Source organism: Pagrus pagrus (assembly GCF_965226575.1).
Source record: "Pagrus pagrus genome assembly, chromosome: 3".
Taxonomy (NCBI): domain Eukaryota; kingdom Metazoa; phylum Chordata; class Actinopteri; order Spariformes; family Sparidae; genus Pagrus; species Pagrus pagrus.
The window spans coordinates 20,458,250-20,472,544 of NC_140187.1; the positions used below are offsets into that span (position 1 = coordinate 20,458,250).

Genomic DNA, 14,295 nt, shown 5'->3' on the forward strand with positions numbered 1-14,295 from the left:
TTCAGGTGACTTTATTTTCCTCTGAGAACAGCTTGATTGTTCAGTTATGGAAACCATACATATTTCTGAGTTTGTATTATTACCCCATTAATATTGTGAATATAAAAAGTGATATAAAGTTATGTAAGTTTGAATTTCTTCTCCAAAACTACATAGTGACCCTTTAATATCAGATTTTGCTCAAGTGTTATTTGTACACTGTACAAATTGTAAAGCCTACTGAGGCAGTGTGATTGTAATTCTGGGCTATATAAATTAATTTGATTTGAAGTATGACTTTTGGGTACTTTCTACAACGCTGTTCGCAGGTCGACTGGCGCTGTGGGTCGGCAAACCAACTGTCTTTTTCCAGCATCGATTACTGTTTGTTTACAAACAGCAGCAAATCCTGCAAAGTTTGCCTTTAGGACAGGAAAAGATCAAATCAAGCTTTAATTATCCTCAGGAGACAAATCTAACACTAAGACAACCAAAAATATCAGAGAGGTGGGTGTAAATAATGTGAATAATAATGTTTTTATTTTTATTTTTTCTCCTCCAAATAATAATAATAAATAATAAAATAAATCAGAAGACAGTGGAAGCAAGAGCACAAAATATCATCCTACAGTTTGAATGAATGCGTCAAAGCTGTCCACAAAACTGAACGAGCAGGACGCATGCGCGAAGACCAACGCCCACAATCTCACACCGGAAACGGGCGCAGCCTCGGATTATCGTGTGGCTGTCTGCCTCACACATAGACGATCTTTGCCTGGATGGGAAGGCACGTGTGGGCAGGGCGGTGCTCACCGTGACTCCCACCGCCCCTCCTCCTCTGCATCACGTTTCCTTTTCTCTCCGCAGATTGTGTTTGCTAAAAGCCAAAATAACGGCGGGGATTGGCTGGAAGAGAGCGAATGTAGGTCAGTAGCTGCTTGTGCAAACATGAGCATCGTAAAATAGCCCGAATGTGCCGAAATAAGCGCGGTGTCCTCAGAAAGCTCTAGAAAGATTCGTCTGTTGCTGGCAGGCACGTGGAGGTTTAAATTTAGGTCACGCCGACCACCCTCGGGCTTCGGGTGGGATGTTATTATTCACAACCTTTCGCTTGTTTCGATAGGTGAGCTGAATTAAAAAAACAAAAACTAAACTCCTCGCCGCAGCCTGCAACTTGTGGGGAATTAGGCTATGGGGTCACAGCGTGGCTGATATTAAACTCGTCACCTGCTCTGGATTTCAGTGTAATCTGCTCGTGGCTATCAGTTTCTCTCAGAGCTAATGATAGAGCATCTTCATGTCATGGACCTCAGAGAATCTTTATTACACTTACGTGCAAAGCATGTCTGCACATTTGGACTCTGTCGAAACTCTGTACAAACAATACACAATCTTTGCATGCACAGAGCCAGCCCAGGTTTAGAAACATGGGAAATGAGTCTTCATAATAGGGGTGGAAAGGTTATTTAGTTGCTCAATACTGAAGTTAAGAGTGATTAGGAACAATTTTATGGTACTCGTACTTTGTTATTTCCATTTTCTCCTCATTTCAGATAGAAATATTGCAGTTGCTGCTCCTCTACATGCTTTGATCAGATGTAGTTGTGTGTTCATTTTGGATTAAGATTATTTAGAAACATATTATGAGGCATTGTTAGGGATTAAATTACCCGATAGTATATAAAAGCTCTACATCTACCTACAGTATAACAGTAACAGGGGCCGTTCTGCATAATGACTTATTTATGATACTGGAAATACATTTTGTTCCTAACAATCCTGTACCTCGACTTAAAGACTGCAGGAATGGTAGAGGCTGTTTGTAAACACGTGAGAAAGATAGATGATTGTTGGGTCTCATTCCCAGCAGAGGTGTCATTTACACTGTGGACGCTGGGGACATGTCCTCGCCACTTTTCTAAATGGCTGATTTTGTCCCCATCACTTTTTAAAAACATAATTTGTTAAAAAGCGTTCTGTAAAAGAAATGTCATTAGTGTTGATTTTAATGTCCCTTAATGGTGCAGTATGTAAGAATTTTAGTGTAAAACATTCAAAATGAACAAAACTTATCGACAGAATTGGAAAACATTTTTTGTCAGTTTTTGAGGTGTTTTGTGTTGCAGAGATATCAAATGAGGTTAGCATGCTAACTAGCTAACACTGTGCCATTTTGTACCAGAAGAGGAGATAGTCCAGTCGTAAAACAAAAGCACCGCTTCCCCATTGCTCTGAGCTCCCAGTCCAGGCCGAGTCAACTAATACAGTCGATAGCTGCACTGTTAACTGAGCTTACTAGACAACAGCAGGTACAGTGAGCAGTGATTATGCAGACAGATGGCCACTAATTACACATTGCACCTTTAACAAATGAAAACTGTTGACTGACTAGTTATTGCTTTCATTTAGCTGATTAATCTTATTTGAGCTTGTTAATTCTGTCATTGTCGTTACTGTGGTTGTCACCATATTTGTGTTCTCTCTTGTCCGTATGAATGTGATATCAGAGCGTTGCTGTAGAAGAGCGTAATGCTCAGTCAGTGTTCCCTGAACAAACACTGGTTGATGATAGTGCTTTACAGTAAATGTGATACTGGCATTGTTTGATTGGCATGGTGTTGAAGTTGTGGATGTGATGCATGTGGATGATTGTCAGTTGGTCGTTGTGCGTTTTATGCAGAGTATTTTTGTATTGCTGACTCTGTCATGAAGCCCTGTTATGCATTTTTTCCCCTGCCATAACATTAAATTGCCTAAAATGATTTATGTTGAAGGCTGTTAAAAATTGTCTCTTCGCGAGCCCGTATGTCCCCACGACTTATCAACTCAAAGTGATTTTGTTGATTCCCTGACCCACAAAAAAAGACCTAGAAGGTTTCTCTGCATGTAGAGATAATGATGCCCTGCTTTATTACTTTATAACGTGTCCTTCTCCTTTAAAAGCAATACAACACATACATGTTTTACTGCACTAATATATAATGTAATACTATCATTGATAAACATGTTTGTAATGTGTTTCACATCCACATTTAGGTGCAGTAACTCATTCATAACAGTTGTACTGGCTTGTGTTTGAACTGGTTTGTGCCACTGATATCATGTGTTGTTTTATGAGCTCAACTTCCTGTTTGTTCCTTACTCCACTCTTTTCCATAATTTCTCATTCAGCTCGGGACCATTTCATATTTCAAGTTGTTTATCATTGACAAAATAATTGCAATTCATGATATTATTCCAACAAACATCAAAGTATGCTTAGATCTCTTAAAATGGCACTAAATCATACTGGAGTCACTATACCTTACATTTAGTTAATAAACAAATGTTTTTATTGCATCAAAGATAGGACACATCTTTTTTTTAGTTTTAGTTTATTTTGACTGGAAAGATGTAATTCAGAATAAATAAGAAAATCAATATAGGACTGTACTTCATCGAGCTTTTTTAAATCACTCATGTGACGACATCCATGATTACCCCGATTGTGGAAATTTCCCACAGTCAACTTATCCTGAGTGTTTTTTATCGCCATTTGTCAAATCTTACATCCTCCCATCCTTATTTCCTTTTACCAAAACAAGAGATTGAGAAGACTGTTTTGAAGGGCTGCATGAAAATTGTTAGTTAAACCATATAATGCTCATAATACCTTATGTGCCATACCTGAATTTATCCAGCATTCTCAAAGTGGAATAAATGAATGAGTAAATGTATTTAATTTTGCTGCAGACCCCCCCTAGACCTCACTTTTACCACCAATGTGATCTTGAACCTGAAACAGACGCCTGCAGGAGACATGATAAGTGATTACAGTGCGCCCCTCTGTGGCTTAAATAAGCAGTGCAGGTCACTTCTGGTGGGTTAGACAGATGTGAATATTGTTGTTTTCATTGCACCCAACAGAGAATCAGGTCACCTGAACACGAGGAGTTATTTGGGGCATGAAGTCGGTGCTGGGGACTTTTTTGGGTGTCACATTGTGGCATTTAATAAAAGTGTGTCAGAGGTAACTTTTTAATATATTTATTTTTTCTCCAAAGTTTGTATGTTTGGCTGAAACATGGTAACAATTGGGACTTGGGATTGAGACTTAAGGCCCTAAACCCTCTCAGACTTATTTGATGTCATCTAGCCAGTGTTTTAGTGAGAGAGGCTGCAATGAGCTTTCTGAACCTTTCTGGGTTTCTATGTTTAAAAATATATAAAAATTAAAACAAAACAAAAAAATACACATCTGCGCAAATAGAAAACGTATTCAGTTAGATGTTTCAGGGAAAAAACTTTCAATTTATTATTTTAATTTTTCAATTTCTTACTTTTTTTGTTCAAGGAGAAAATGTCAGACGTTCGGGAGTGATTTCAAAAAGATTTTTTTTGCGTGAATAAAAATGTTCACTGTTTTTTTGATTTCAGGCTTTCTCTGGTCACCCATAGGAACCCCAACGCTATGAACTTTCGGTAATTCCCTGAGACAAAAATGCAGAAAATCATACTTACGGAAAGTGGCCATAAAGGGCTCAAAATGTCTGCAAGAGAACCGTCATGCACTTCACGATTTGACAGTGGGAAGGCCCTAAACCCTGGTGGGCTGTGTGAAGTCTCTGACTGTGAGTGTGGACTTTGGGGTTGGGCCATACATTTCTCCCCATTTCCTGTCAGAACTGTGTTTCGTTAATTCAGGACTATTCCACAAGGTGGCAGTGCTTGTTAAGGCAAAAGCCAATGAAAAGTTGGGCTCATTTTAAGTGGGTTGTTTTTGGCTGTTTCATCAAGTTCTCCAAATCCTCAGAGGGTTTAAATCCAACTGTATGAGGCCATTAAACCTCTGCTGTCACAACACTTCAGATTCACGGTTGTGGATGTATGTGTGTTTATATTAGCAAAGATGCACGGAGGGCTAAAATAAGACATATAATACATTAGCACTGGTGCTCTAATTAGAGTGATGGGAAAACGAAAAGATATGAGCAGTCAAGCCTCAGTAACTGCTTGTGGTGTATGCTCACACTGTGCTGAGGCGCTGTATATAAGGGTCGGCAAAACACACAGCGAATTTACATTTTTTCAGGCTTAGTGCTATGTTGTTACTGCTCCATGTGACACCTGTGAGAACGAGTACAGTTTTGCCCAGGGCTATCATCCATCACCCTACCACTCCTGCATGACACGCTTAGTATTGACAGTTACAGTAACACCATATTGACGCTTTGTTTCTTTAACCACTTCACATTATTTACCTAGTATGTTTTGTTAAAGAACAATTATCTTAATCATATTTGACTCTGTAGATATGCTACAGTGCTGCACTGTATTGTTGGCTGCTGATTTATTGTCTCCTGCATGGATCCAGCCCTGTTTTACTGCGTTACTCATTTCAGTAGCATCAAATTTCCTTCCAGCTCTCATGTGAACTAAAATCAATACAGAGGCAGTATATGCAAAGCCTAGGTTTAGATCCAAAGCCTGGTTTTAGATGCTGTATGACAGAGGTTTATCCTCCACATCTGCCCCTTCGGAAAAAAGTCATAACCAGAAAGACTACCAGATATTGTACCTGACTCAAATAGAAGGCAAGTGCTAGATGAAAACCAGAGAACTGTGAAACTCATGAGATCTGTACGCCTTTGCTTGGTTAGGATTGAGGAAAGATTAGGGTTAGGGTTGAAATGATCACTCATGAGGTTTCCTGCGGGTCTAGGGTAGGGTTACCATCTAGAAATGACCAAAATAGAAACAGGAACTGTGATTAATAATGAATACCAACATTAATAATTTAATATTGGATGCCAATTTACATTGAATGCTAATATTCAGCCCTCTCTTTCAGCTGTAACACAGAAACAGCTCCACTGGCCCAGTAAATCCCATGCAGAGGCTGACGTGGTATTGCATCTTCTTCCATTTCGACAGTTACCATGGTGATGAGAGCCATCATGGATGGGGATTCGTTTCTCGGGTCAGGTGAGGTGAGTATGAACGATGACTAAATGCTTTAATATTATATGAATGGTAAATACGAAGGCAGTGCGTCTGAAAACAGACCAGAGTGCAATTAATAGGATAAAATCCGCCTCTAGACAGAAACACAGCTGGGAATATGAGGTAAGTAAGTGAAGCAATTGAAGATGTGAAAACTGTGGTTTGTAGTGACTCCAGAGGCAGCAGACTTGTAGGAAAAAGTGAGACCGTGGGTGCGGTTGGCAATGGCAAATTAGCCGTTAAACACCAGTCAGTTGATGCCATATATTAATATGAGGTTGTGCAGGAGAGCTTTGCCAGTCTAGCTATGGGCTGCAATGATGAGATGCTGGTCATGTTTGTCCAGGTAGAACTAGAGCCAGTGAGGGTACAGGTAGGGTGGTATCTTCTGGTATCAAGGGACCAGTCTGATCGGAGGATCAGATTTAGCCTGTTCTTGTTTCTCTTCTCTGTCTCTCTTCCTCCTCACCAGTAATTATTTAAGCAGCAGCCATCATGTCTCAAGTCTCCATCACCACAAAGTTAACACAGGATGCCAGATACTGATGCACTTCACAGTAGGTAGAGAGCTGGTGGTGATGGAGGCCACTGGAGATACGTGCATATGTTGAAACACTAATATTCACGGCTGAAAAGATCAAAACAAGTGGCAGTTGTCTGTCTCTGGAATGAGGAAGGTGGAGCAGCAATGTCTCAGGGACAATTTCTCACATATTTAGGATGGTTTGGTCTGATTGGCAGACCTCTGTGACATCAAAGAGATTAACTCACGTTTCTGCAAATTGTTTGACTGAATAAGCCTTGTTATTTAATTTGACTCGAAACATAATCCACGTAAGATTGTGTTAATCCAAAATAAGGACGTGTGTGTTCTCAAAATGTCAGATGAAATGTTAACATGACGAAAGAACAGAGCTCAAAATGTGGGATTGTATGAGCAATATTTGAAATTTCCAGTGTTGAGGATGCAACAGTGGTTTTGCTTACACGTATTTCTATATGGTGGAAACACTCCCTCAGTAGATATCCTGTAAATTCAAAATGAACTGAACTAAAACCATTTTAAAGATCCACTGTGTAGGATTTAGTCTACGCCCCTACGGTGGCCACAAGTATGAATATGATACTTCATTTCTGCTCCTAAATCCTACATACTAGACCTTTAATGAAATATGCTATTTATTGTAAATGGCTTTATCTATTTAAAGGTGCAATATATAAGAATATCCATTAAAAAAAACCTAAAATAAAAACTATGAACTCAGGTGGCCACTTCTTGCATATTGCACCTTTTAATGCCATTTGGAGATTTTGTGATTACAAATAGCCACACAATGCCCAATTGCTGGAGTTGTACAATGACTCACATTGTTGTTCAGCTACGCTTCAACACTTGCAAACTAGACAGTAATATGTGCAAATTAATAAACCATTTCCCGATTTTAATGATCTATTTTACCAGTTGAATTAGATTTAAACAATCTCCAGCTGTTGTGTTTCTTAAAGTGAGTCTCACATTTGTCCCTGCGCTATAATGATTTGTGCTGAAAGTAGCTCAAGTTCAGAAAAGTTCACATAATCTTGGATTTGACTCCTCTGGTGCGTTTGATGGGAATGTAGGAAACAGCTGGTCACAATAAAACGGATAAAACAACAAACACGTCAACAATCAGAAATGAAATATTGTACTGCTGGCTCCATTAAGGTAGGACATTGGGATCCACTAGGTAACATTCAGAGATCAGATTTCTGAATGTTTTACGCATTAGTCTCCTTATAAACAAAACAAAGCCAGTTTGTGATAGCAATAAGAACCTATGTCTGATAGTTGCCCTGTTTACCCTCCAGAGGGCATTTACATTTTCTGACAGGCAGACAGACATCGCAACAGGCAGCCAGGATCTGCTGAGATCTGTTGACACGTGGATGCTTGTGAAGAGGTGCCAGGTTATCCTGAGGGGGACTGCTCCACCCCTGATGTATCCCAACACTTTAGTGTATTTACTTTTGTTTTAGTACAGTGAGCAGAGTGGAGACAGTTAGGAGTCCATTAGGGCAAATAAAACATTAAGAAATCTGCTTTATACTTCTCCTCCACTACATTCTGGAGGCAAATATCATACTTTTTACTTCATTACATTATATGATGACTAGTAACTAGTTACCTTGCAGATTGCACGCAGCACTGGAGCAGAAATTTAATATGAACCATTCTTAGATTTAAAAAAAACGTATATACCTACATGTAGATATATGTATAATTTACTTTTACCTGCACTTTTGATACTTACATACACTTAATATCTTAATATTTTATATTTCCTTATACACAGCTGTAAGGTGTTTACCTACTCAGTATGTTAACATATATTATCAATTACACTCATATGTAACACTTAATTCTGCTTACAATGAAATTACAGAGTGTTATAAACAGTTAATTACATGTTTATACACTGATTATGATTAAAGTCTGACCTATTCATCCCTGAATTAAATGTGGCTTGACCATTGGGTCCTTCGTGCGCACTAAGTCAAAAAATGGCGTTCTGATTTGAATTTCCCATTTTCAGTTAAACTGCGCCACGTTGTGCCGAGTCGTGACTGAAATGGACCGTCTCCGCAGTGAGACCAGAACGCGCCTGGCACGTCTCCAAATGGGTTTTCGTTGACGTCTCGATGACCCCCCCTTCGCCCCCTCAAACAAGTGTGTGTTGTGCCACTAAACTCATGTTTGTGCAGGAGACCACAGATAGAGACATTTTTAAAAGTCTCTGTGTGCTCAGCTCTTAGCACTTTTGTAGCCCCTTACTGTATCTCTGTGAATTGCAGGTTCATCTCAGTTCCGTGTCCCCATTTGTCCTCTCAGACGTCGGCTTTATGCTACTGTTTCGTCACGTTCCCTCTCAGCTGTAGGCTGTAGGATTTCCGTTAAGCTGCTGCCGATGAAAACCCAACGTTTCCTGATTTTGCCGCTTCATAATAAGAGTTTTCGAATAACAAAATAACGCCAGGCTTTTATTGTGAAGAATTCATATGAAATGAAATTTATTCACCGTTTTACAGTAGCTCCTTTGACCACGAGTCACAGCCATGGATCAGCCCGCTGCTTTTACATGTAAACGTCGTCAACTCAAGACAAGCGCGTCATCTGTTAAAGACACACCTTTATGCGGGTAGCCCTGTTGTAATGGAGATGCAAATGCCTTCTGCTCTGGACTGACACGCCGAGTCACAACGAGTCGAGCCAAGCCATCACACGTGTATCGAAAGGGCCATTCGAGGTGCTGGTAGGCAGTTTTCTGTTACCTTAAATGACCACAGCCAGGCTAGCGGTTTCGCTCTGTTTCCAGTCTTTATGCTAAGCTAAGATAACCTGCAACTGACTGTACATTCATATTAACCGTGAAGACATGACAGTGGTATCACTTTTATCGTTAACTCTCTGCAAGAGCGAAAATGCGCATTTTTCACAAAATGTCAAAGTAATTCTTTAAAACGGGAATTTGCAGTTTGTCAGCCATTTGAGCGACATTTCCACTGATAATCTTAGGTGAATTGATGAAGAGTACATCTTTATAGACTGTCTTGTCTGCGGGTGACGCGCGGGCTGAATGTGGCCTTCAGGTGTATGATGGGCAGCTGCCGAATTTTGCGAAAAAGCTTGTGTTTAAGGCTGAAGAGGAAGGAGAAGGAGGTGACGCAGGAGCCTCCATGACGCTTCTCTCGATCTTCTTCTTCTTCTTCCCTCCTCCTCCAATTACCCGTCCTAAATTCTCGCTCATCCAATCATTTCGCTTTCGCATAGCTGCGCCCTCCAATCACCATCTGTCGTCCAGGCAGTAACACTTATACATATCTGCTGTAATTAGACAATCATTTCCACATGTGGATCAAACTCCTTCAACCACTCAACCCCTACCTCACCCTCCTATCCGCCCACTGTCTCCGTTTTCCTCCCTCTGTTTTTCTTATTTCCCCGTCTCACACTCTACTACCCTCCGCGTGCCCCTTTTTCACTTTTGCTCTCCCCCCGCTGTCCCCCCCGTCTCTTTCTGATTGAATTACCATAAGTGCAGGTCTTGGCCAAAATATGCCAGCTTGTTCTGATTAAAACTGTCCTTGTTATACCAGAGACTTTCCAAATGGCTGTGAGCAGTTTCTGTGTTTGGGGGTTGGCTCAGGAGGAGGAGGCGGGGGGCGGGGGGCGGCGGGCGGCGGGCGGCGGGGCCGAGGGGTGCACACGCAGTTTGTGTTGAAAAGAAAAATGCTGCCAGACAACATCGGACGGCGAAAGATAAAGATTGGAAGGCCGAGAACAAGATGGGGACAGAGTGGACGGAGATGGAGAGACGGTGCGGTGAAGCGGGGAGGGAGCAGAGACGGAATGAGACAGTAATGGTAGTTGACAGAGTTGAGTTCACAACAGGTTCATGGTGACATCATGGTTGAATTTTGGGGAACATTTATATAGGAAAAACTATTCACTGCTCATTGGATGCACATGTGCGCCCCCAACCTACTTTTCCTTTCCCCGTCCTCTTTCTGTACTTCGCCACGAACACTGATCGTGCCACCAAAAAATGCTAATTTTCTTTGCCGCTTTAAGATACATTTTGGGCCTCAGCTTAGTGACTACGCACATCTCTGTGCACACATATGGTTTACCCATATTTCGCCTGTGTTTTAATAAAAAAGCTCCCTCATCTCTCAGGTTGTTAAACTTTATAACCCCAAACTGACAACTGCTACCCAGAGTGTCACTCTTCTCCCTCCTTCTCTTCCCCCTCGTCCTCCTTTTCTCTCACTTTTTTTTAATGCCTGCGAGTCTAGCCAGCCCTCACCACTGGTACAGTATGTTCTTTGTGTTCATGTTTAGCTGTTTGAGAGACAGAAAAGACATAAAGGAGCCGTGGGACCCGAAACGTGTTTATGGTGTATGTGTGGGTGTGATTATATTTGTGTCAGCTCTTTTTCTTGCTTGAAGAAAATTAACAGCAGGGAGTTGTGGTGTATTAAAGGTTCTTTGTGTCTTGTGCATGTGTATTTTTTAGTTTTTTGGTGCCAGTGTTTATTGGTTTTGTGGGCATTCGCCAGCCGTAATATGAGAGTAAGTCTGCTTTGCCTTGTTGCATGTACGCTTGTATGTTTGTGTGTGCCCAGGCGAGCTTGTCATGCATGCCTGTCATCCTCTGCATGCCTCTCTGTGCACCACAGAGCTTCACATGACATCAATCTGAGAGCAGTGGGATAGTGATCTCATTACCAACAGCCTGTTGCTGATTAAAACCTGCCGTCTGCACCCTCCTCCTTCACCCTTTCTTTTCTTCTCCGCTCTCTCTCCGGCTTCCTTGTCCTTCGCTCGACTCTCCCCCTCCTCTCCTGCCTCCTCCACCCCTCGACTCCGGAGTCGCACCATTCTGCGGTTTCTCCGCTGCTCGCTGCCAAAAAGGGCCCCATTTCGAGCTCTGCAGAAAGTTATAAGCTCCCCTCTTTTTTTCCTTTTCGGTTTTTACTCCTTCGTTTCTTTGTTCTGTCTTCTTTCCTGTACATCTTACGGCCGTCTTTATCAGATGCCTCCAGTAGTGCCCGACCTGCAGGCCTCATCGAAACCCTTCTCATGTTCCTAATCTTCTCTCTGAGTCAATCTGCTTTGACACTCATCGACACAGAACAAGAAAAAGGGTGAGGGTGAGGATGGGGGGTGGGGGTGGGGGGGTATGAAAATGTCTGTGAATGTGTCTGAGAGTGTGTGTCTGTGTGTGTGTATCAGCATGTGGACACATGTGCTTATTAGCGCCTCACAGATTTACAGTCAGAAATACACAAATGCCTCTTTCACACTCAGCCAGACGTTATACACTCCCCTCCTCTTTGCGCATTTCACTGACACAGAAACACAAACAGGACTAACCTTTCACCTCGCTCCTCGCCAACGCTGTTGCTGAGAAGTGTGGCACTAACCCAGATGGTCGAAGAGTGGACCTGTGATTGGACGCTCGCTCCCCAGTTCCATATTTGCGAGCCAAGTCATCAAAAAATGTGATCCAAGTCAGAAGTCACTCAGCAGAAAATGACATTAAATACTGTGCTTATTTTAACATGCATGGTGATTTTGTTATAGTAACCATTCAGTGATGTGTGTTTCAGTCTAATATGCCCCTGACACAAAAATAAAGGTGCTGAGGTAGACAACAACAGAAAAAACAATCTCTGTCTTTTATTTGTACATTAGGAACAGAATCCATTCCAGAGATTTCTTTTGTTCCTTTGTTCTACTATTGAAAACACACATATCATATTACTGCACAGAACTATTTACTTATTCATTTATCCAGTCCTGCCTCGCCATGTGGCTTACATCAAGTGTTTGCATGTTATGTATGAAAGGAAACCATGAAGAGGTCTTCACAAATGGTGATACGACAGAAACGTGTTGCAACATTTGTATGTTTTTAACATAAAACAATTGGAGAGTTTGGTGGTGCATTGCTTCATTTCAGTGTCTTTATGCAAAGGCCCGCCATTTTGTGTCAAAAAAGAAAGATTTTGCCTTTGGTGGCGGATTTAGTGAAATCCTTTTAGAAGAACAGACATTCAACAGTTCTTTTGTGAGCTTTTAGTGTGGATTCATTTTTCAAGAGAACTCATCTGGTTAGTATAACGATAAATAATAAAGGCCTCTGTGCAGTCTGGTCCATTTGATTGGATGTATGAATATGGAAATCTAACGTTTTTAGGCATTTTTATATTTCAATTTCTGTTTTTTTTCCCAGGTCATTATTTATTTATTTATTTATTTAGGTTGTTACGGGGTGTAAGTTTCGGGCCAACTGAATAAATGATTTACTTGAGTGTATATAAACATAATTTTTAGGAGACATGGTTGATAAAAACATAACATTTAACTATTTTTAACTATGTTTATGAAAATCATGTTGAGGACAGGTACAGTTATTTTATGATTTACAACCTGTCAACCTGAGAATTTAAAAGAAATTGGTCTTGTCTCAGCTTTTATTTTGGTGGGTGACCTGCGCTGGCTGCTGCTGTCATGGATCGGCCTGTAGTGGGCTGACTCCGCTACTGAGGCCAGTCAGTCAGACAGTAGCAGACAGTTTTATCTCTGACATGAAGAGGCAGGTAGCTCTGCCCCTCAGGGGCCGGCTGGCCAGGTTTGATCTCATCACGGATCAAATGTATCTCCATCAAATGCTTCCTTACCAGAAAACCGCTGGGTTGATTTGCTTAGGAAAATCCTGTAGGAGGAGAAGAGTCCGCTTGAACTGATTTAAAGGTGCGGAAACTGCCGGGAGAATGGCCCTTTGTACTTCTCAGGCTGCATGGGAAAAGATGGAAAACAGCTCATGCTAGTTTGCATTTTGGAGATTTAATAAAGTCATCTAACGTATATACCAGGCTCTGGATGATTTTCAGAGAAGATATCCAGATTTGTAGATCTCTAGATGTAATATTTTGCACAGTCTTTTTATTTGTAGCACTTTAAATGTATTGTACATTTAAAGGGGCACTTTGTATTTTGGAGAAGAAATTCGAACTGAACTGAACTGAACTGAATATTAGTAAGGTAATAATACAAACTAAGAAATATTTAACTTTTCCATTACTGAATAAACAAGCTGTTCTCAGGGGAAAATAAGGTCCCCAGAAAGTAAAACAGTGTGAAATTGTGTTGTCCTTTAAGGTCAGTTTGTTTATTTATTTAATTCAGTGATGAAAACAAAGTTTTAGTTTGTTTATGCAAATCCAGTCAATAAAGATCTTTCCCTTCTGACTGAAGTTTCTTCCCAAAACTACATAGTGCACCTTTAATAGTTGCAGTTTACAGTCCTATAACCAAGGTAAAGACTATCATTATTATATGGTACATTTATAGTTATTTAAACTTCACTTAATAGATGTTTATAGATGAATGACTTTATTATTTATTAACCATTTACAAAGTGTTATAAACATCAGTTGCAACTATATGGTTAACAATAGTTTAATAAATGGTTTATAAAGCATTTCATTGTTTGTTAACAATGAAATAACTATTAACTCAAGTTTGATTAACCATACATTTACTATTTATGAATTATGGTTATAAAGTGTCACCGAAGCAAGTTACATTTTTTTATGATTGTTTGAATTTATTTACATTTTTAATACATATCACAGTATTGAGGCTGTGTTTCCAGTTTTTAACTCGCTTCTTTTATTACCCTGCGTCATTAGGGTGTATTTTTCCCTCATTAGGGATATGTAGTCACAATAAAGCACTGAGTGGTCCTTGATTGGCCTCGGGCCCCTGAACTCCCACTTTGGCTGGCC

The 14,295-nt window shown here is 40.5% G+C and overlaps 1 protein-coding gene across 1 annotated transcript in view; it reads left to right on the forward strand.

The window, feature by feature from the left end:
* The first annotated feature begins 832 nt into the window (after positions 1-832).
* The window catches only part of LOC311254572 (retinoic acid receptor gamma-A-like), a 56,571-nt gene continuing 43,108 nt past the window's right edge, over positions 833-14,295 (forward strand). Inside the window, exons 1-2 of the mRNA XM_084348415.1 lie at positions 833-905; positions 5,810-5,948. The gene's annotated coding sequence lies outside the window, so the exon portion shown is untranslated. The remainder of the gene's footprint in view (positions 906-5,809; positions 5,949-14,295) is intronic.